This window comes from Tachypleus tridentatus, chromosome 2 (assembly GCF_004210375.1).
Source record: "Tachypleus tridentatus isolate NWPU-2018 chromosome 2, ASM421037v1, whole genome shotgun sequence".
NCBI lineage: Eukaryota > Metazoa > Arthropoda > Merostomata > Xiphosura > Limulidae > Tachypleus > Tachypleus tridentatus.
In genome coordinates this window covers 134105245-134127036 of record NC_134826.1, presented here as the reverse complement: position 1 = coordinate 134127036, position 21792 = coordinate 134105245, and the positions used below count along the sequence as shown (strand labels likewise).

At 31.8% G+C, this 21792-nt stretch overlaps 1 long non-coding RNA gene across 1 annotated transcript; it reads right to left on the bottom strand.

The window, feature by feature from the left end:
- Positions 1-2902: 2902 nt before the first annotated feature.
- On the bottom strand, positions 2903-9365 carry LOC143245168 (uncharacterized). The gene is made up of 4 exons (XR_013025489.1): positions 9111-9365; positions 6148-6262; positions 4493-4586; positions 2903-3960 (listed from the first exon to the last, which is right to left on the bottom strand). It is a non-coding gene; the product is annotated as an uncharacterized LOC143245168 (long non-coding RNA).
- Between the last annotated feature and the right edge of the window lie 12427 nt (positions 9366-21792).

Here is a 21792-nt window from a genome sequence, read left to right as displayed (position 1 = left end):
TGTGGATGTGTTGTAGAGTGGGTTACTAAACAAACTGTGGATGTGTTGTAGAGTGGGTTACTAAACAAACTGTGGATGTGTTGTAGAGTGGGTTACTAAACAAACTGTGGATGTGTTGTAGAGTGGGTTACTAAACAAACTGTGGATGTGTTGTAGAGTGGGTTACTAAACAAACTGTGGATGTGTTGTAGAGTGGGTTACTAAACAAACTGTGGATGTGTTGTAGAGTGGGTTACTAAACAAACTGTGGATGTGTTGTAGAGTGGGTTACTAAACAAACTGTGGATGTGTTGTAGAGTGAGTTACTAAACAAACTGTGAATGTGTTGTAGAGTGGGTTACTAAACAAACTGTGGATGTGTTGTAGAGTGAGTTATTAAACAAACTGTGGATGTGTTGTAGAGTGGGTTACTAAACAAACTGTGGATGTGTTGTAGAGTTGGTTACTAAACAAACTGTGGATGTGTTGTAGAGTGGGTTACTAAACAAACTGTGGATGTGTTGTAGAGTGGGTTACTAAACAAACTGTGGATGTGTTGTAGAGTGGGTTACTAAACAAACTGTGGATGTGTTGTAGAGTGAGTTACTAAACAAACTGTGGATGTGTTGTAGAGTGGGTTACTAAACAAACTGTGGATGTGTTGTAGAGTGGGTTACTAAACAAACTGTGGATGTGTTGTAGAGTGGGTTACTAAACAAACTGTGGATGTGTTGTAGAGTGGGTTACTAAACAAACTGTGGATGTGTTGTAGAGTGGGTTACTAAACAAACTGTGGATGTGTTGTAGAGTGGGTTACTAAACAAACTGTGGATCAAATACAAATTGTCAGAATATTTCAAATGGATCTTTAAGTCATATGAAATTTTAACTTTTTTTTTCCAATCACACTTACATCAAGAACTTTAGGAAAACACAGAAGACACTTTGTACTAGAATTAATTAATAAATGTACAATCTACAGTGCCCCAGGTTAAAACCATCAAAACCAAACTATACTAGAAAAAAAATAATTTAAGTGTTGTCTTATTGGCCTGTCTAAGGTGTTTGTTTAATAGGTAGGGACAAGACAGTGAATGTAGGCAAAACATTAAATTTGGACATTGACAAAAAAACAACAACAACTAACTATTCATGGATTTAGGATAGTTTTAAGATCATGATACGCATTCTAAAAATTTTTAATTAAAAGCTAAACACAAATCCCATGAAAAGTAAAGGCAGTAAAGTGTATTGTTATGTATTCTATTATTACTGATATTTTCCCAATCATAAGGACAAACAAAACTGCTGCGACCATAAGGATTTCAGCTTTAATTTTTTTCATAAGTTGTGGTTGCAAGCTACAACACCATTTAATGAGAAATACAGCCTAACTGAACATTTTGTTAACATTTAATATATTTTCACTGACTAGATTTATTAATTATCAATAATTCAGATTATACATTTCTGACTGTAATAGGGCATTCTACAAAACAAGTGTACCAATTTCCCAGTATGTTATTTTACATAATAATAAGTTATAAGATCTATTCTGCATCCTGGTATGTCATTTGTTTTACTAGAAGAAAAAATTAATTTCACTTGTCAACACAAGAAAACATTTGGGTTTGGCACAGATTACTGAATGTCTTCATTGTGTTTTTTTTCATTGCACCATTGATGATACAAAAGAAACCAAGACAGCGGCAGCATTTAAAAAAAGTAATCTAACATAAAACATATTATACTCATAATGACTTAATATGTAAAAAACAACTGTATAAACATACAGTCATAACAACTTAACACGTAAAAAACAATTAACTGTGTATAAACATATTATACTTAATGACTTAGCAGATAAAAAACAATTAACTGTGTATAAACATATTATACTTAATGACTTAGCACATAAAAAACAATTAACTGTGTATAAACATATTATACTTAATGACTTAACACGTAAAAAACAATTAACTGTGTATAAACATATTATACTTAATGACTTAACACGTAAAAAACAATTAACTGTATATAAACATATTATACTTAATGACTTAACACGTAAAAAACAATTAACTGTGTATAAACATATTGTACTTAATGACTTAACACGATATAAAAAACAATTAACTGTGTATAAAACATATTATACTTAATGACTTAACACATAAAAAACAATTAACTATGTATAAACATATTATACTTAATGACTTAGCACATAAAAAACAATTAACTGTGTATAAACATATTATACTTAATGACTTAACACGTATAAAAACAATTAACTGTGTATAAACATATTATACTTAATGACTTAGCACATAAAAAACAATTAACTGTGTATAAACATATTATACTAAATGACTTAACATGTATAAAAACAATTAACTGTGTATAAACATATTATACTTAATGACTTAACACGTATAAAAACAATTAACTGTGTATAAATATATTATACTTAATGACTTAACACATATATATAAAACAATTAACTGTGTATAAACATATTATACTTAATGACTTAACACGTATAAAAACAATTAACTGTGTATAAACATATTATACTTAATGACTTAACACGTATAAAAACAATTAACTGTGTATAAACATATTATACTTAATGACTTAACACGTATAAAAACAATTAACTGTGTATAAACATATTGTACTTAATGACTTAACACGTATAGAAACAATTAACTGTGTATAAACATATTGTACTTAATGACTTAACACGTATAAAAACAATTAACTGTGTATAAACATATTATACTTAATGACTTAACACGTATAAAAACAATTAACTGTGTATAAATATATTATACTAAATGACTTAACACGTATAAAAACAATTAACTGTGTATAAACATATTATACTTAATGATTTAATCCACATAAAACGTTATTACTCATAATGACTATGTACATAAAAAAAGACTAGAATCTCAACAATATATCTATCTATTCATATATTAGAAATAATTAAACTACTATGCACATAAGGCAGATGGCAAAAATTACAATTCTAATTTATTCTAATGTTTTTAATCTTGTACTTAGCTTAGTGCTTGACATGGAATATAAAAATGGTTATTTTTAGTTCCGTGGATAAGAAAATTTCAAAGCAAAGTTTATACTGTTTTATTATATATTTTCAAGATTGGAGGAATATTTCTAAATTTTTAACCTCTTTAAATCATTATTAAAAAACTTCCATACCAAATTAAGAATATTTGTACTATTAAAAACATATGAATATCCAACAACAAATCCTTACAGTCAATGAACAGAAATGCAAAAGCACTAAAACAAATACACAAATAACCAAGGGTATTTCCAATACATTTCACCTCCAAGCCTCATCATTCATCCTGCAGTGCTTGCAGTGAAACCACTTTATATCTATTTGATCTATACATTTCTCAGCAGAAAAGCAACTCACAATACTTGTAACAAGTTCATAATAATAGTTACAATAAACTAGAAAAGCATTTGTGGTGACAAATTGGAAATTTGATTTCAAATTCTCTCTAAGTACATTTCAGAATAACAGGTTCTTATAATTTTTCTACTGGCCTATAACATAAGGTTATTACTCACCAAGTGTTAGGTATGAAGGTAAAACATTACCTTCATACAGTTAACTAGTTGTAATTGGATTTTGGAGAGTGTTATTTGCATATTTGCTTTGTCATTTCTGTCTAAATAAAGAACAAAATTAGCAATACAATATTAACTAATATAATAAGGAAAACCTTTCCATATTCAAACATTTATATTTATTTAGCCCAGCCAACCTAAATTGTGAACAAACAATCTGGTTTTCACTGGATTGTTCAGTGGTTAGAAAAGTATGTTATGAACAATAACTAGCAGGTTAAATGGTAGAAACACTTGCCTTTATGTCCCTCTTATTTCAAGGGCCTCTATCCCAGGAAGCGTGATTGTGGTGACATCTCATATATTGCAAAGCTATCAAGAAGATGAAAAATAGAAGTTTATACCCAAATCTATTGAAAATTTACTTTCTTTTCTATTAAAAAGTATCATCATACACTGGGGTAAAATTACTAATATAAATAACTTCTAATGAATCCTGGAGAATTTGCTAAATATTTGTATCAGGAACACCTGTGTACAATATTGTATTATGATAAACAATACAACTAAAAGGATCTACATAAACATAACAGTACTGTCTGTTATCTGTCCACATAACTACTTTTATGGGTGTGAATGGATCTTGACCAAAATTACTATGAAGGTTCATTAGGTCCATGGGAAGATATCACATATTTACAATTTTGTAGTTTATGAGTTTTATGGGTGGCTTTTGCATTTTTTATAGTTAAATATGAGGGAAGAAACTTTCTATATTTTAAAATAGACTTTTATCAATCCTGAATTTACATAACTTACATTCAGAGGACAGGCACTCCAGCTGTAACAGTGTAAAATAAATATGGAAATGTCAAAAATTAACAAGTGACTTTTTGTTACTTACCGAAGGCTCAAGTGTTTTGACTAATGATGTCAAACTGTGTGACAAAATAACAGAAATGTTTATAGCAAGTATTCACAAGAGCTTCCTATAATGGCTGAAAAGGAGAAGAAAGAAAATGACATGAAACATAGACAGAGTAACATGCACACACACAAATTTGTAATTCAAGGCAGTTTCACTGTAAAATGAACATGTATAAGAAAACATTCATTTTCTATCATGAAACTAGGTTAACATTACATACATTCATTCTTCCTGTTCACAGATCTTCTCTGAGTGATACAAATCATTGCACAAGTAGCTAATAAAAACTTTCCAATGGATCAGTTAGTAACGAATTGTTTATATTCGAAGATAATCAACATCATTTTGTTAATAGAAATGTCAACTGCTATTGTTTTAAACACAATTATATTTAAGTAAGTGATCTTGAAAAAGCATAAGAAATAGCTGAGCATGTTTCCAATCAGGCTACCTATTTCTATTGAATTGTATTTGTAAGTGAATGATATTCCAAACACAGGAATACGTGCCACTTAAAAACCATTCAAAATGTATTGACTACAGCACCATCTGGTAGCAGAGGTTATAAAAGGGTAATATTTTCATTATTTTCCATAAACATACAAAAAGGCTATAATTCAGTAATTTTATAAATACAAAGTATTTCTGACACTTATCATCATACTACATATTGATTGATATCTGGATATTTCAGAGCAAAGTGTAAGTATGAGGTTTAAAGGGTAACTAGAAGCTAGCTTCTAAATTCATAATTAACCAGATACCTTAACACAAGATAAAAATTCACATATTTAAAACATTTTTTTTTGCTATTCTAAAGTGTTTCAATAGTTTCATGGATTACCTTCAACTGTTGAACGGTACGGAGTAACAACCATCAATATAGCCCCTTGCATATTTAATAAGATACTAATAGGAAAAAGTACAAACATAAATATATTCTTTTTTTCTAAATCTTAAGACTTTTTTTGTCAGTAAAATATATATCAGACTCAAGTATTGAGACATAAAATTGTCTAGAAGTATGTATTTACTTTGAATAGCATGTTTGATATATATATATGTAAAATTAAATATTTCAATATACTCTTCAAAGTATGTTTTTTATTTTTTGAATTCTGCACAAAGCTACATGAGGGCTATCTGTACCAGCCATCCCTAATTTAGTGGTGTAAGAATGGAGGGAAGGCAGCTGGTCATCACCATCTACCACCGACTCTTGAACTACTCTTTTACCAATGAATAGTGGGATTGACTGTCATATTATAATGCCCCAACAGCTAAAAGGCAAGCATCTTTCATGTGACAAGGACCCAAACATGCAACCCTCAAATTACGAGTTGAGCACCTTAACCACCTGGCCATGCTGTGCCCCTCTTCAAAGGAAATAAGTACTTATAGTAATATTCCACATCTCAATATTCAAAAACGATATATATTTCACTTACAAATCAAAGTCTTGAACTTACTCTGAATATTATTTTGAAATATTTATTTTTACAGATACAAATATACAAGTATGGTACATTACTTTTACTACCAGCATGAAAAAAACTCAGTAAACTATTTATAGCTTGAAGCATTATAAAAGCTAAAATAACAAGGTGCCAACTAACAAGTTCCATACTTACAGCATCTATGGAAATGAATTTATCAAAGTGGTGAATATATGCATGAAAAACACTCAAAATAATCGGGTCAGGATCTATTTACATGTCAGGATGAAGTTCTGTGGGATAGGTAAGCCTGAAATTAAATATTAATAATATTGATCCAATGGCATAAGTTTAAAATTGAGCAAAATATAAGTACAAGATGATTGAGTTATAACAGTTATATAATGCAGATTTTCTGCTATTTTTGAAAAATTGAAAGAAATAATATAACAAAATAAAGGTGTTTTTTTTTGTAAAGAACAAAAACTTCTCCAACACCTCTCTGTAAAGACAATATTATTAAACTGTTAATGCTTAAGGGTAAGTCAAAGTGCGCCTTATAACTTTTCTACAGAGTTACATTAAATGTTAATCAAGCAACATTATCATCAAGGCATACCAATAAACACAGCATCAGCCATTGTTTATACTATCTATGTTTGATTTTCTTAACTTCAAAGGGAAATATTTAAAACAATTCTCAATCTCAAATTTTCTGTGTCAAGACATGCTTGCATTATTCTAAAGTCTGTTATAGATTTCGTATCTTATTTAACATAGTTCTTGATTTCCAGCCAACCAGAAACACCAACAAGGCATACTTACAAGCAAAAATATGAACTTTGGACCTCTCACCTTTTGAATATGGTGATATATCAATAAATTTGCAGAAGCTCCTGCCATTTTATTATATCTATCAAGACAGTTATCCAAACCATGTTATCTCATTTGATGGATATGTTTATAACCATTATAAAGTGCAATTCTTCCAATACAAAAAAAAACTTACCATTTTTTATTACCACTCATATAGTTGTGAGCTTTAGATTCTTTGCCTGAGACAAATACTGTTCAATCCAAAGCATTTCACAAAACTTTTTAACCTACTCACAGTTAGAAAGCAAGCTTAATTATCACAGCTTTGGGTCATTCTTCTCCAGTTCCAAATATACTGTTAGTGTTGTAAAATGCATATGTAAAAGGAACATCAACACAGTGAGAAAAAAAGAGCTGAGTTACTGAAGCACAGAGCAAATGGCCTCAAAACTAAAGTGCAAAATGTCACATTTATTTGTTGTTATATATCTTCCAATAAATGTAAATACCATGTAAAGATTAAAAACTTCCTCAGGTAAGTTAACTAAAATTAAATTTGATGAGGAAGCTAGAATATCCTTCATGGTCAGCTAGTGACCAAAAAATATAGACTGCAAGCATTAAAGGGAACCTTGTTTATAAATTCAATACACATTCCAATTTTGCAACTTCAATTAGTTGTAATTTATTTACCTAGAGTATATATTATAAGTAACAAAAACATAAAAATATTAATGAAGACATTCATATTTTACAATAGTTTCTTTCAGTACAAATAACTTCTTTATGATTCTGTAAAAATATACACACATTTTATTACATGAGTTAAAAAAATCTAGTATAGCTTAAAACCTGTTCTATGATGCATGTGTTTTAGTACAATTGTCTAATTTCAAAATCCATTTCTTTCAGATTACATACAGTGGTAACATACTGATAATTAATTGCACTTCATAAAAAAAGTGTCCCAGTACTATTTTCTCTATCTCTAATGATACTCAATTTGATGACCATGATTAAGCAGCAATGTCCATTACTGCAATTTCCATTGCAAAAAGCTTCTGCAAGGAACAGCAAGATCAACCTTAAATCACAAATCTTGACATTCTCAACAGGCCTTTCATTGTATATGGATGTTAACTTCCAACACCATGTTTAAGCACAAAAAAGGAAAAAGCTTATTGGAACTGCATCAGGGGCCTAAAGTAAAACTTCACGTTTTTATCTGCCACCTTTCTAACGAAAACAAATATTGATTTACAGGTGTGAAGGGGTGAGTATCTATTGGAAATTCATTTTCAGTCAAAGAAAGGTTAACTTCTGAGGAATTACTTTACCTCTTTACACAGAATAGGTAGAATACCACATTGAAATGATGGAGTGGCTGGTACAAACATTACATTTAGATAAGCTTCCTTCAGAAAGCACCCAAAGGGAAAGTCCAGGGATCATGACCTCCACTGGCAGGAGCTTCCTAGGAACACACCCATGTCAGACTCTATCTCATCTTGACTAAAGTATACTTTTCATTCAGAAGGAAAGGCAAAAGAGCCCCAAGTGTTGTAAGGATGAGCAGAATTTTAGCATGACCAGCCAAGCATTGTCACACACACGGTCAACATGTCAAGAAATGTAATGTGGTTAGGGCATGATCAGGCTGTACAGTGTATGTGTGTAACCAGAAGAAATGTCCAGATCTTTATTGGATGCTTACAAGAAAGATCTGTTACTAGAGTTCATGCAATGAGTAGACATGTTTAATTTAGACTTTCTGTGATAGTTGACTATCATACGAACATGTTTAGCTTTGAAAGCTGCTTATAATTTTATTGCTTCATCAAACATACTTAATTAAAAGAAGAAACCCAAATCTAAGTTTTTCATTTTTTACTTTGATGAAGACACTTGACTTGTACCCTAAGACATAGGTTAGGTGCATCCTTAAGTTAAAGAATTTATTCAAAAGAGATAACCAAATTTACCATGGTGTTGCCTCAGTTAATGCATTCATAGTAGCATTTTTTTTTGTCATTAGCTTAATGTTTTAAAACAAATGCTTTTTAGTCATGCAACATACGTAGTACAAGGTTTAAAACTTAAAGTTTTGATAAAGTAAGAATAACACAATAATAATATGAAAAGTTACAAAAACACATTAAACACTGAGCAGACATACGTTTTAAATAAATTAATATACGTGTACACATGATTACATAAAAGATAAAGAGTCAGAGGGCAAGAGCATATAGATGGCTGATTAGATAATTTTTAAACAAAGAAAATCCAAGTCTTTCAAGCAATATGTATTACAAGAAAAATATTCAAACACAGGAAACACTTACTTGGGTCCCCCTGACATTGTGGGGCAAGTTTCTTCCAAGCAAAAGTTTATGATAGAACCATATATTGGATTTATTCTATTAAAGGCCACAACTAAAATACAAATTAAAAAGTTTATTTTTCTTAAATGGCTTATGCAAGATTTTTTTCTGATTTGAATTATCAAATGTTTTTTTGTGAATTATTCTTAAAAAACAAACTACATAATTATCAAAATACAGAACAAAGTAGCACTAAAAGCTGTCAAAAATGTGAAAAGTTCTCTTGAGTTTACTTAGTTTAAATAAAGACTAAAAGATAAAACCAGCACAAATATCAAACAAAATAACAGCTTTAAATACAGGCTTTAAGTTTATGTGTGTAATATCTTTACCTCATCAAAAGACTTGGAAGTTCAACAACTTGCAAGATCCGAAAATTAAAACACACTAACCAAAGTCTATAAAAGTTAAAAAAACACAAAAGTATGAGGCACAAACAGGTTTGGACAATGTTATTGCTGGTTCTTTTTTCACCATAAAAAAGGATACAAAGGACTTAGTCTGTAATTAATTAATGTTTATTTGTTAAGAAATCTATACTATTTCAGGCATCATAGCTATTAAATCTGAGTTTTAATAAACTTGCTCTTAATATTTGCTTCAACGTTTTACAATTTTTTGTTTTGAAAAACAAATACAGTATTGAATATTATGATTATTATATTACTTTGACACCAAAATTTTAGTTGAGAAGATGAATATCTAATGGGTAATATATGCATCAAAATACCATTTACTATTCATTAAGACAAGGTAAATCTAATAATGGCTTCCTATATATAACTGTTAAAAAAAAGGCACCACACAAGATATAAGCTTATATATTGTAAATCATGATACTGAATATTTAATAAGAGCACAAGTTCAAGCAGCTGAAGACAACATACAAGTTGTACAATTGAATTATATATATTTCAAGCCATCACTAATTAACCCTTAAACGGCAGCCATCATCAACTGGTGCTGCTACCTACAACATTACCACTGTTTAAGAGTTTATGTTATGAAAATTATCATTTTCCTTTGCTGAAAATACACTTCTGGGAAATAATCACCTCCTTTCATGCATAGCTTTTCTCAACTTATATACTGCTCTCTCTTTGTAGAAATGGTTGCTCACCACTAGTCTTGATACTTCCGAGACACGTATGATATCGTGCAAATAATCCTGCATCAACCCTCCATGAATAGAAGTGTGATGACACTCCTATAACCACTAACACCTTTTCTTCTGTGCAGCCCATAATCACTTCTAAACTGGCATCACACATAAAACCTACAGTAAAAGTGGAGAGAGATCAGATGGAAAATGTGAGAAGACTTAAGTATCTTAGCAATACATTTTCAGTTTCAAAAATGTTAACTTCTGATATATCTTTCTGCTACTCACAAATAGCTAGGATCCTACAATAAGTTCGTGGAGAGTCCAGTGAGAAATGACCACCCTTAATAAAGTACCAAAGAAACACCAAGGGTTGAGCAAACAAATGGGAGGTAACATCCATGTAGGAGACCACACCACTTCTAAACCAGTTATACCCTCTTCCCACATGAAAATTGTATTGCAAAAAGGGAAGAAAAAAAATGGAGACACATCTCCAGCTTAAGCATGTGTGCACATGCAACCCACCCATTATCATGTCTGCCACAAAATGATGTGTGCACACGCAACCCACCCATTATCATGTCTGCCAAAAAATGACATCCAAGGGATGGTATGAATGTGGATAACAAAGTTGGAGTGCATCTTTAGTTCATCACTAAGTGGTACAGGGAATGCATCATCCAGTCGGATAGGAGGAGGGTACCTGGCCATACACATGTGAAATTAAAGGACTCCAGGTGTACAATGACCAAAGCGCATCAGACCATAAATGGTAAATAGATTTTAACCAACACTAAGAATCTGTATCACTGTGTGCACAAATCCAACACAACCATTACCACATTTCCCAGGAATCAACATCTGGAGGACAGTAGCAAGTTACACAGCAAAGAGAGAGAGGGTATTGCACATCAGACCCATGGTAGAATGAGCATAAATGCCATCTACACCAGAACATCACTGCCCTTCTCTCAACTGAGTTGACTGAGCACACTCAGGAGGAAGCCTCCATGGTTTACCAATCCACCAACTAGAAACTGGTAAGTGACAAAGGCTCTCATACTTTACTAGAAGAAGAGAGAAACAGTGCTTTGTAAAGTCTGGAGGAATGCTATCCTGAAGAAAGTGCAATGAGTAACCACAATACATTATTCTGAAAAGCTGGTCAATCTTGTGACCTATGATACATGGATCATCCAGGATGCACAGTAATCCCTGTCTGCTTTATTCGTGTGAATCCATGTGTGTGTAATCTGGGATGAACATCTTTATAAAGCAAAATACTGTGAGGAATATCAACAAGTAGTCTTGCAAAACACACTATCTCAACAGTAGGCATATGTGACACATAGGTCTTAAGGAATGACAATTCACAAAACCCCAGGATTCATAATGAAGGACTACTAGGTTTGCAGATGGGACATGGTCCCAACAGGACTAAAACCTACTACTTAGTCTCAAAAACCTTTAGTTCCTTCCAGAAGGGCACTACACGTACTGACAAGAAACCACAATAATAGAAGAGGATGAAACCCAAGAAGAGAGAATGAAGAAGAATAAAACACAGGGAAGAGCTGAAGAGGGGTTGAAAGAAATGGAAGGCTAATAAGAAAAGTAAACAACCAATCAAACTTGACTATGGTTACTAAAGAATTAGTAATTTCCCCTAAAAAACAACAACCTCATAATACAGAAAAGAAAACACATGCAAATCATGCAATGAAGAAGAGAGCAAATATATACCTGTAACAAAAAGGAACCCTGATATTACAAAGGTCCCAAAAACAGAGAAGTCACAGTTGGAAGGAAAGGATAGGCATGGAGTGGAATGCCATGGTGGAGAAACTGAAGATAAGGCTAAGAAAAGAAACCAAAGTATTGGGGTCTGGATCCCCAGAGAGATAAGGGAGTAGAAATACTGCAAGCCTAAAGAGAGAAATTCAAAACAATGATGTATCAAAGCATGATCTATCAGAGTACACAGGGGTCACAGCATACAGACTAACTGATACTTAAAAGTAATTCCCATGAATCCCAATATCTGGTGAGGGAGATAAAATATTAGCCCACCAGCAAGACAGTAAGGAATCAAAGAGCAAAATACAACATACATGAATCATTAGTTCTACAAAGAGAGAAGGGGTCCTAAACACCTCTCTCGAAACAAAACATGACAGCGAGCATAGGTGGAAGAAGGGAACAGGTTGTCAAGAAATACAGGAGACAATCATCTGGTGGCCCACAAGAACAGAATCATTACTTCCTCAGCAGGAAAAGTGTTTGAAGCTCCATATGAAAGTAAACAACGTAAACAAATTATATGAAACATACATGATTTTGAAAAACTACAGGATGTGTTTTCCTTGGAGCAAAGCTACACTGCACCATCTGCTGTGCCCACCAAGAGGAATTGGACCCCTGATTTTAGCATTGTAAATCCATAAACTTACCACTGACCTAAAGGGCCAACAAAATGAAAAAAATTAGTATAAAAACATGAGTGTATAACATCCTATCTGCAGGACTGCCAATCAATAAGTGATCATGGGCTACATGGAAGAGAAAATTAGTGGAGGGTTGTTACAAGATCATTTATATTACAGCAAGCAGCTGTCTCATACACCAGTGGCAAGTGAAAATTTGTGCATATAGACAGCGGTATAAGTCAAGAAAGCTATTTGTGATAAAAGGTAAAATATCATATTCTAAGGTAACAATCAGTAAAATACTCTAAATATGAGCTACATGGTTATAAATGAATGAAACTGCATAATGTTCAAGTAATGTAATTATATAAACTTATTATTAAATATCTTTATAACTAATGCTACAGAGAAACATTTACATATGAAGTAAAAAACTGAAAAGAAGGTTGTCTTAGTTTCAACTTCTCACAATAAAATCAACACAGATAAAATTAAGCAACCTTTTCTTAATATTCTGTTGTATATTTATAAAAGAAACACCACAAGATTTTTTGGTTTCTTTAGTAACTTTTGTCAATTTTTAGTTTCATAACAAAGCAACAAGTTCTGTCCATGATGTAATTCAGTTTTGGAACAAATAAAATTACCATGGACAGCAAGATAATCATTGAAATTTTCCCCTTGTTGTAGTTTCACAACATCTCTTAGGTTTATTCAAGAATTTAATGAGACCTCGGCTTGTTTGTAGAGAGTGGGTCTTAGAGCTCCTGGATGAAACTTCTGTTTTGGTTGAAATGTCTGAAAAAGTTATCAAAATAATGAATCCATTTGCATTACACATACCTCATTTCATAAAAAGTCAATTTTACATAAACACTCTTAAAACAAAGAAATTATTCAAGTGCAGCATATCCTAAACCTCATTAACATTTTTTCATAAGATCAATTTTAAATTTGAGTTTTATTATAAAATTATTCAAAAACTAGTTACATTTGAATAGGAGTAATTATGCAAATAAATAAAAGCATTCATATTAAAAATATTATTGTGGCAATAATTTGCATCTGGCTGATTGACTACATCAGCATCAACTACCCAATGTTACTGATACTATACTAAAGAAACTATCAGATTCCTGGTGACTGTTTAAACATTATAAAACAACAATTCATGTACTCCAACACTAGACTACACAAATGACATTCATATCATGAGTGCAAGAATAATAATATAGAAAACTATTAGTTTACACATCACTAACCAACTTATTAGTATCACACATCTGTAATTTACATGGTATAACTTGTTACATGGAATTACAGCTCCTATTACTTTCTCTCTATACCTAACTCCTTAATCAACTATTTATTTTATATACATTTGCAGCTCAGTTACAAATCTCTTCAAAGAGAACAAATATACAACAAATACAAGGTACATAACTATAACTCACACAAGGAGAACAGGCTTCACAGAAGGTTCCTCAAAATGCAAATACTAAGTACTAATTAATATACATATAAACACATACATTTCATGATTTCATGTACGAGAAAATGATGAGTTATACATCGTGTAATGGATGACTGTTTACTCATATTTGAAACAAACAAATAGTGCAAGGTTGGTTCACAAGTTTAAGGACAAGAAAAGACAGGTTATGCTCCAATTAAGACCATTTTATTTTTAAAATAGTTTATGAAAATGAGCTACTGTCAGTAGTATCAGAAGCCAGCACTTTACAAGTTTAAAAGAGAATTCATTGTTTTTCTGAAAAAAATAATGAGTGGTTCTAAATTTTAACTTTTTTCAAGGATGGGTTTAAAAGAACAGTCTCAAAGACCAAATGATCCATTGTTTTCCATAAATTACTGTAAGAGACTCACAAAATCAGTACAAGAAACAAATTAACACTACAAAGTAAATACATCCAACATGCTATTTTAAACATGTTTTCAGTCTATATGGCAAACAACTATTGTTAAGTTTTATAATCTTATGCATATTCTCTCAGTGCTATTATTGAGCTGAGTATTTGTATTGCTAGTTAACAAACAGCAAAGAAACTTTTTACAGAATTGTGAGATACTGGTACTACAGTTCGTTACGTTTATATTTGTTACAGCTACTGACATCTTACAGCAAACATACTGAAAAATTGTTTGAATCTTCAACTGTTTTAATCAAATCCTCATCTGGATAGTTATTTGTATTGAGAAACTCTGAGAAAACAAGATAACAAATATTTCTGTGTAATTCATTACACATTACCTCAGACTCATACATTTCTTACGTCAAGAGCTTAAATATTAATTCTTCATGTTAACATTTTCACATGGAAACGAGATAATTTCGTACTTTCATCAAAGTTTGAATATATATATATCACTTATGATGTGAAACACAAAAGTTAAAGTAATAGTGAGATAAAATTATAGTTTGTGGAATTTTCAAAATCATGCAAAGGCACAAGAAGGACCAAATCTAATACCAGCATTGAAAAACACACCATCATAAGTCAACTGAACTAACTTATTACTAATAGTATTAATGGCATTTACGGAAAAATATTTCATATGGTATACCGCGTAAATTAAACACTGCATCATAGATTCAGTTTTTTTTCCAAAATAATAATTCAAAGAACCTCAGAATAATTTAAAAATCCATAAAATATTAGTATTTATAAAATAATATGATTTCACTCACTTTTCCTTTCCGAAACAAGTCAACAAAGTTCGCCATCTTAACTTATATCAAATAAACGAAACTACTGCAGTGTGAAAACTAAATGAAAACCTTTATTTGTCATTCTCATAAATTTCTTAAATATACATCTATATATAAACAAAGACTTAAAACATTTTTTTCTTAGCATAAGTTGGAATTTCAGCTCAAAATGACCATTCATGAAAAAGCGATATTTTTACATAAGTTTCCTTAATTGAAACTTTCGGGTTAAAACAACAACACAATAATAGAAAACAACAAATGTGACTGACGATAAAGTTTGTTTGTTTTTGAATTTCGCACAAAACATGTTTGGCGCGACGGGAATGCAAACCCGCGACCCTCAGATTACGAGTCGTACGCCTTAACACGCTTGGCCATGCCGGGCCTGACTGACGATAAAGACCAAAATAGATTCTGTATCTAATTCTATAATTTAAATAAATATGTTTTGTCATTAAAGTTGTTGTTTTAAATACAACTGTTTGAAGTATTGCTATTCAATACAGAAAAGTCATTATAATTACACATATACACTGCTGGCCACAATCTTAAAGCCAATGAACATTCAGAAAAAAATATGCATTTTGCGTTGCTAGACTCAACCACTTATTTGAGTAGAGCTTCGAAAGGCCACGCCTCCTACCATACTTCGAAACAGCTCGGTTAAACTTTGCTGAGAAGCACCAAACATGGGACGTAGAAAAGTGGACGAAGGTTTTGTTCTCTGACGAGAAAAAAAATTAACCTGGATGGTCCAGATGGCTTCCAATGTTACTCGTACGATAAGGATATCTCACCGGAGACATTTTCTACACGACACAGTGGAGGAGGTTCCATCATGATCTGGGATGCTTTCTCCTTCCATGGAACAATGGAGCTTCAGATTATACAGTGGCGTCAAACAACAGCTGGCTACATTGGCATATTAGAGAGAGCATCCTCATTGACTGAAGGCCCTCACTGACTGGATCTTCCAGCAGAACAACGCTGCAATCCACAATGCCCGCAGGACAAAGGACTTTTACATGGCGAATAACGTGATTCTTTTGGACTATCGCTGTCTATAGAAGTCTACAGAAATGGACGTCAATTTCAAGTTGCATGATCTTCGTGAAGCCATCTTCACCACTTGGAATAACATTCCAGCCAGCCTTCTGCAAACGCTTATATCTAACACGCCAAAGCGAATGTTTGAAGTTGTTCGCAATGACGGCCGTGCAACTCAATACTGAGACCTCTTGTTGGGCATTTTCTATCCTGTTTAGTACTTCTTTTTGGTATGGTCTTAAACTTTTGACCAACTAGTATTTAAGCTAATTTCACAGTGTTCACATTTTCCCTATTAAATGCTAAAAGCGTTTTTTATTTTTATTTTCCCTTTTCTTATTTTCATCTTTTAAAGCTCGACTCAAATAAGTGGTTGAGTCTAACAATGCAAAATGCATATTTTTTCTTTATGTTAATTGGCCTTAAGATTTTGGCCAGCAGTGTATATCTACATTATCATGGCAAATAAAAATATCATTTATTTGTTTATTTTAGAGAAAAGCCACATTTGACTCATTGCTATAGATCATTGTGTAAAAAAAGTTCTAGATTCGATTCTAATGGTTTTCGAAAAGCTGAAAATTGGCATGACTCGAAAGTAAAGCGTAATTCATAACAAAAAGAAAAAGAAATGTTTTAAAGAAGATGTTTGCAGTTATATAAATTTTAAAGTAAGGATTTCTTAACATCTAGCAAAGTCTTACAATAACTAATCGCTATTACCAGAACATTTTTGTTGTTCAACCGAATTCCTTGGTTCAATCGGATCGAAGGTCAGATGTACTCTGAAAGTCTTCTTAGTGAAACAGTTGTTTACTTACTTGTCTTACTTGTTGAAAAACTAGTTGAAAATATGATATGAAAATATCAGATATTACATTCTCTTATAGTATCTCTTTCATATTTACAAAAATTGTAATTTTTTCCAGAGTTTAATTCGAAATGTATTAATTCAAGCCAAAGTCAATGTACCAGATCAGCTTTAGATATTACTTTTGGGTAGGGATTCAGAATTTCTAAAGCTTCATAGCAATACCAAACATGCTCGCCCTTTCAGCCGTGGGAGCGTTATAACGTGACGATCAATCCCACTATTCGTTGGTAAAAAAGTAGCCCAAGAGTTGGCGGTGGGTGATGATGACTAGCTGCCTTCCCTCTAGTTTTACACTGCTAAATTAGGGACGGCTAGCACAGATAGCCCTCGAGTAGCTTTGTGTGAAATTCAAGACAAACAAACAATCACAGCAATTCATTCTCCAGTGTTCGACTTGCTAATCTTGCATGCTCTGACCTAATTTTGAGCAAAGTTAATTAGAATTTTTGTTTATTTAAGTGCAATTATTATTCGTCTTTTAAATTATTAATACAGTTGATTTTATTCCGTGACTCTGACCACTAACACAATCGATTTATCTCTGTTATTGTCACGTGTTCTTTATTTTGTCTACAGTAGTAATTAGGGAGTCTGTGTAGTGTCCAAAGGATATCCTCTGAGGGTTCCATAACTATTACTTAATATGCAAACTATGGCAACATCTGAGGATTACTTAATCGTTAAGTGATAGGCACCAAAGATGATGATGTTATACTTACGGTTTGTTTTACTAGAAGACGCGGCTATATTAGGAGGGGTGTAGGGTTATATGTCCACTAAGTGCTACCAGAGGGCGAGTAGGTGTAATTAGCACGCAGATTATTCACGAGCCAACCGCCTTAGAGTGATGTAGAGCAATATGTTATAAAAATTGTGGTAACAACGAAAGTCTAAAATTAGTATTTTTGTCTAACTTGCATAACATTTTTCTTAAATTTATTAGTACTGGAAAGTTTTTATCCCAGTTACAATTTTTTTCTTTATAAGTAAAACATAGAATCTGCAATTGTAAACTCCACTTCTGATCAACCTTATATTTTTTGCTTATATATTTAAATGCATTAGGTATATCTTGTAAAGGTAAGTGATGTTTATATAGGCAGATGGTATTAACTGGAAAATTGTGTTGAAGTGTAAATGAATATTTCAGAAAAATTATATGTCATCGAGTGTCTCAACATGTCGTTACGTAGTCTAGAATGTAATTATATGTCCTAAAGCTACAAGCATACTGTTTTTTTTTTAACGATACAACTATTATAGCATAATGCATTTTGTATGTCAGCTTTATTTCAAATATTATCTTGATTCACCCATCATTTGAACAAGTCAAATATTATACTATAGTAAATAATTTGCTTCACATACTTTTGCAACATATGGCCTGATCCAGGTCGTGGATTCGAATCCCCATCACACTGAAATGCTCGTCCTTTCGGCTGTGGGGACAATATAATGTTATGGTCAATTTTACTGCACTGGTAACACAGTAGCCCAAAAGTTGATGGTTTGTGTTGACTCGCTGCATTCGTCCTAGTCTATTATTGCTAAATTAAAGACAAACAATCCTTGCGTAGCCTTGTAAACTCCAAACAAACTAAAGTGTCCAGAAAATACTTTATCATACCTAATATTTCATCTTTATAAATACTGAGAAAGTTTATATTATTATTATTTCATAGCTTATTTTTTGTAATTTAATACATATTTAACTTCCTGTAGTATAGTTTTGCTTCTTAATTTTGTTTGCATAATATACTTTTTAACAATTATCTTCCTCAAAAGGACGGAATTTTCATTATCGCATAATTATTTAAATTTCTAAAGAATATATAGTAATTTAACATACAAACTTACTGTTTCAGTTTATAAGTGTGTATTCATATAATGCATGCTTCATTAGTTCTAATGAATATATTCATATGCTACCCTTCTCTATTCGTTCATATCTCTAATTTTAACAAATGTTTTAAAGCTTGGTAGTGAGTGATTTTTGTTACAAACAAATATGATAAAGGAATCAATTACTGTTTATTCAATCACTTTATCCCTATAGAAATGAAGTAAAGGAACACAGTTATCATTTTATGATTTTCTATAGATCATATATTGAAAGTACAAAACATACTACACAAATAACATTTATGAAAGTTTGTGCTTTTAGAGCTCAGAAAAGTGTCTGAAATAATAATCTTGAATAGTTTTCTAACTCATACTAATACTGTCTAAGAGGTCCAACTGAACTACCGTTGATAAACTCTGACTTTTAAGAAATACAAAGAGAAATCCGTATAATAATTAAAAGCATAGCGGTATGTCTGCGGACTTTTAATGTTAGAAACCTGTTTTTTATATATCCCTTTTTGTAGCTTTGCCCTTAACAACAAATAATAATAAAATCAAAAACGTATTCTAACAATGTTCCACTTCATTCGATATTTGAGCTCTACACCCGATAAGTCCGGGGGTTTATAACGCTAAAAATAGGGTTCCAATACCTACATTTGGCAAAACATAAAGACACCAATATTCGCCCTTTCCGCTGTGGAGACGTTCGTTATAAAGAGACAGTCAATTTCATTATTCATTGGTAAAAGAGTAGCCCAACAGTTGACGGTGGGTGATGATGACAAGTTGCGTTCCCTCTAGTCTTACACTGTTAAATCACGGACGACTAGCGTAGATAGCCCTTCTGTAGTTCTGCGTGAAATTCAAAACAAATCAAACCTTTTGTAACACAAGTAATGTTTAAATGGGTGTTTTATACGGTTATATTGTGTTTATTTGATCTGCAGTGTTTAAAAACGTATAAAAGTGTTTTTCTGTTATTTGAATCTGGTTTCTATTTCTCTGCTTGTTTTTCCAATACAGATGTCATGGCAGTTATCTCATTGTATTTTATAAATTATTTTGGTGTTGTGTTTGTCAGTGTAGTTTTTACGTAGCATGGACTTTAGTTTGGTACCTGGTTTTTGAATAAATTTGGTGTTTACTGGAATATTGTATTTTAAGTTTCTTCCAAATGTTGGTTATTTTTTCGCCGCTGTCGGGAATATATGGTATGTAGCAGTGTGAATTTTTTTAGTTTGTTGCATCTTGGGATTTATTATTGTTTCTTTGTTATTAATCTAGGCGTGTGAATATAATTTTTTCAACGGTTTTTGGAGGAAGTTTGCTCATGTTGATGAGTGTCGTTTTATTTTGTTGATTTCATAATTAATTTTACCACATGAACATAGTTTTGTAGCGGTGTTTATTTGGTTTCTCAATATGTTGAGTTTTTTGTTTTGTTTCATAAGATATCTCTTAAGGAAAGTATTGTCAAAATAACTATATAAAACCACACTTCATCAACATCAACAAATCACAAAACCAGTGCTCATGTGTTTTTCAATGTTAATAGACAGTAAAAAGTAATCGAAATTTTAATAAGTGGTTGAAAATTACAGAATGTAGATCACAGTAAATGCCTCAGTTTCTGAACATAGTAAAGAAAAAAATAGTTATATATTTACTAATTTAGCATTCGATTTAAAATACAAGAGAAAAACATCTGTGATAAGTTGTAATCATTTGATAAAATATCGATGGCTAGTGACTTTTGTCATACAACATTATTTTCCATATTTTGTTATATATTTGTTTCGTTTGATGATATAATCAGGCATTAGTAATTCAGAGCACATAAAGTGCTAACCCTATTGCTGATGAACTTAAGGCACTCACACTTTATTATTTATCGACTTGTACGTCAAAAAACGCAATTAATTTTTTCAGTACTAAGGCTTAAAAGACTTTTTAAAGTTTCACGTTGTGCTACGTCGAACCTCTGTCACGTTTCTCATTTTGGTTGCCAGTTGACGAATTAGCGAAACAAATTAACGGGTATTAGAAAAAAGAAAAAAACAAAACAGGAAAACGATAATCCCAACATTTTCGTTGCTTCCTTTTGTTTGTTTGTTTGTTTGTTTGGAAATTTCGCACAAAGCTACTCGAGGGCTATCTGTGCTAGCCGTCCCTAATTTAGCAGTGTAAGACTAGAGGGAAGGCAGCTAGTCATCACCACCCACCGCCAACTCTTATCGTTGCTTCCTACACTTTGTATTTACTCATGTAACCTTCTTCTTTTCAATAATATTGTGAGATTCATTATCTCGGAATCATTTTGAAGTTTCAAAAGTCCATTTTATAAAAACACCCAACCAATAAATGTACTCGGAAAGACTAATTTCCACTAACATTCACTGACCTTCAGTCATTTCTATTCATAAGTTAAAGTATAAGTTATGAGTGATTAAAATTCAGTGTTCAATTAAACTGAAATATCAATGATTTTTAACGGTTTATATGAAAATGGGTAAAACACTATATATACGTGATCCACAACATCTACCATATCCTACAGAAAAAACGTCAAAACAATTCCACAAAAAAAATATTAGCATTTATATATAACA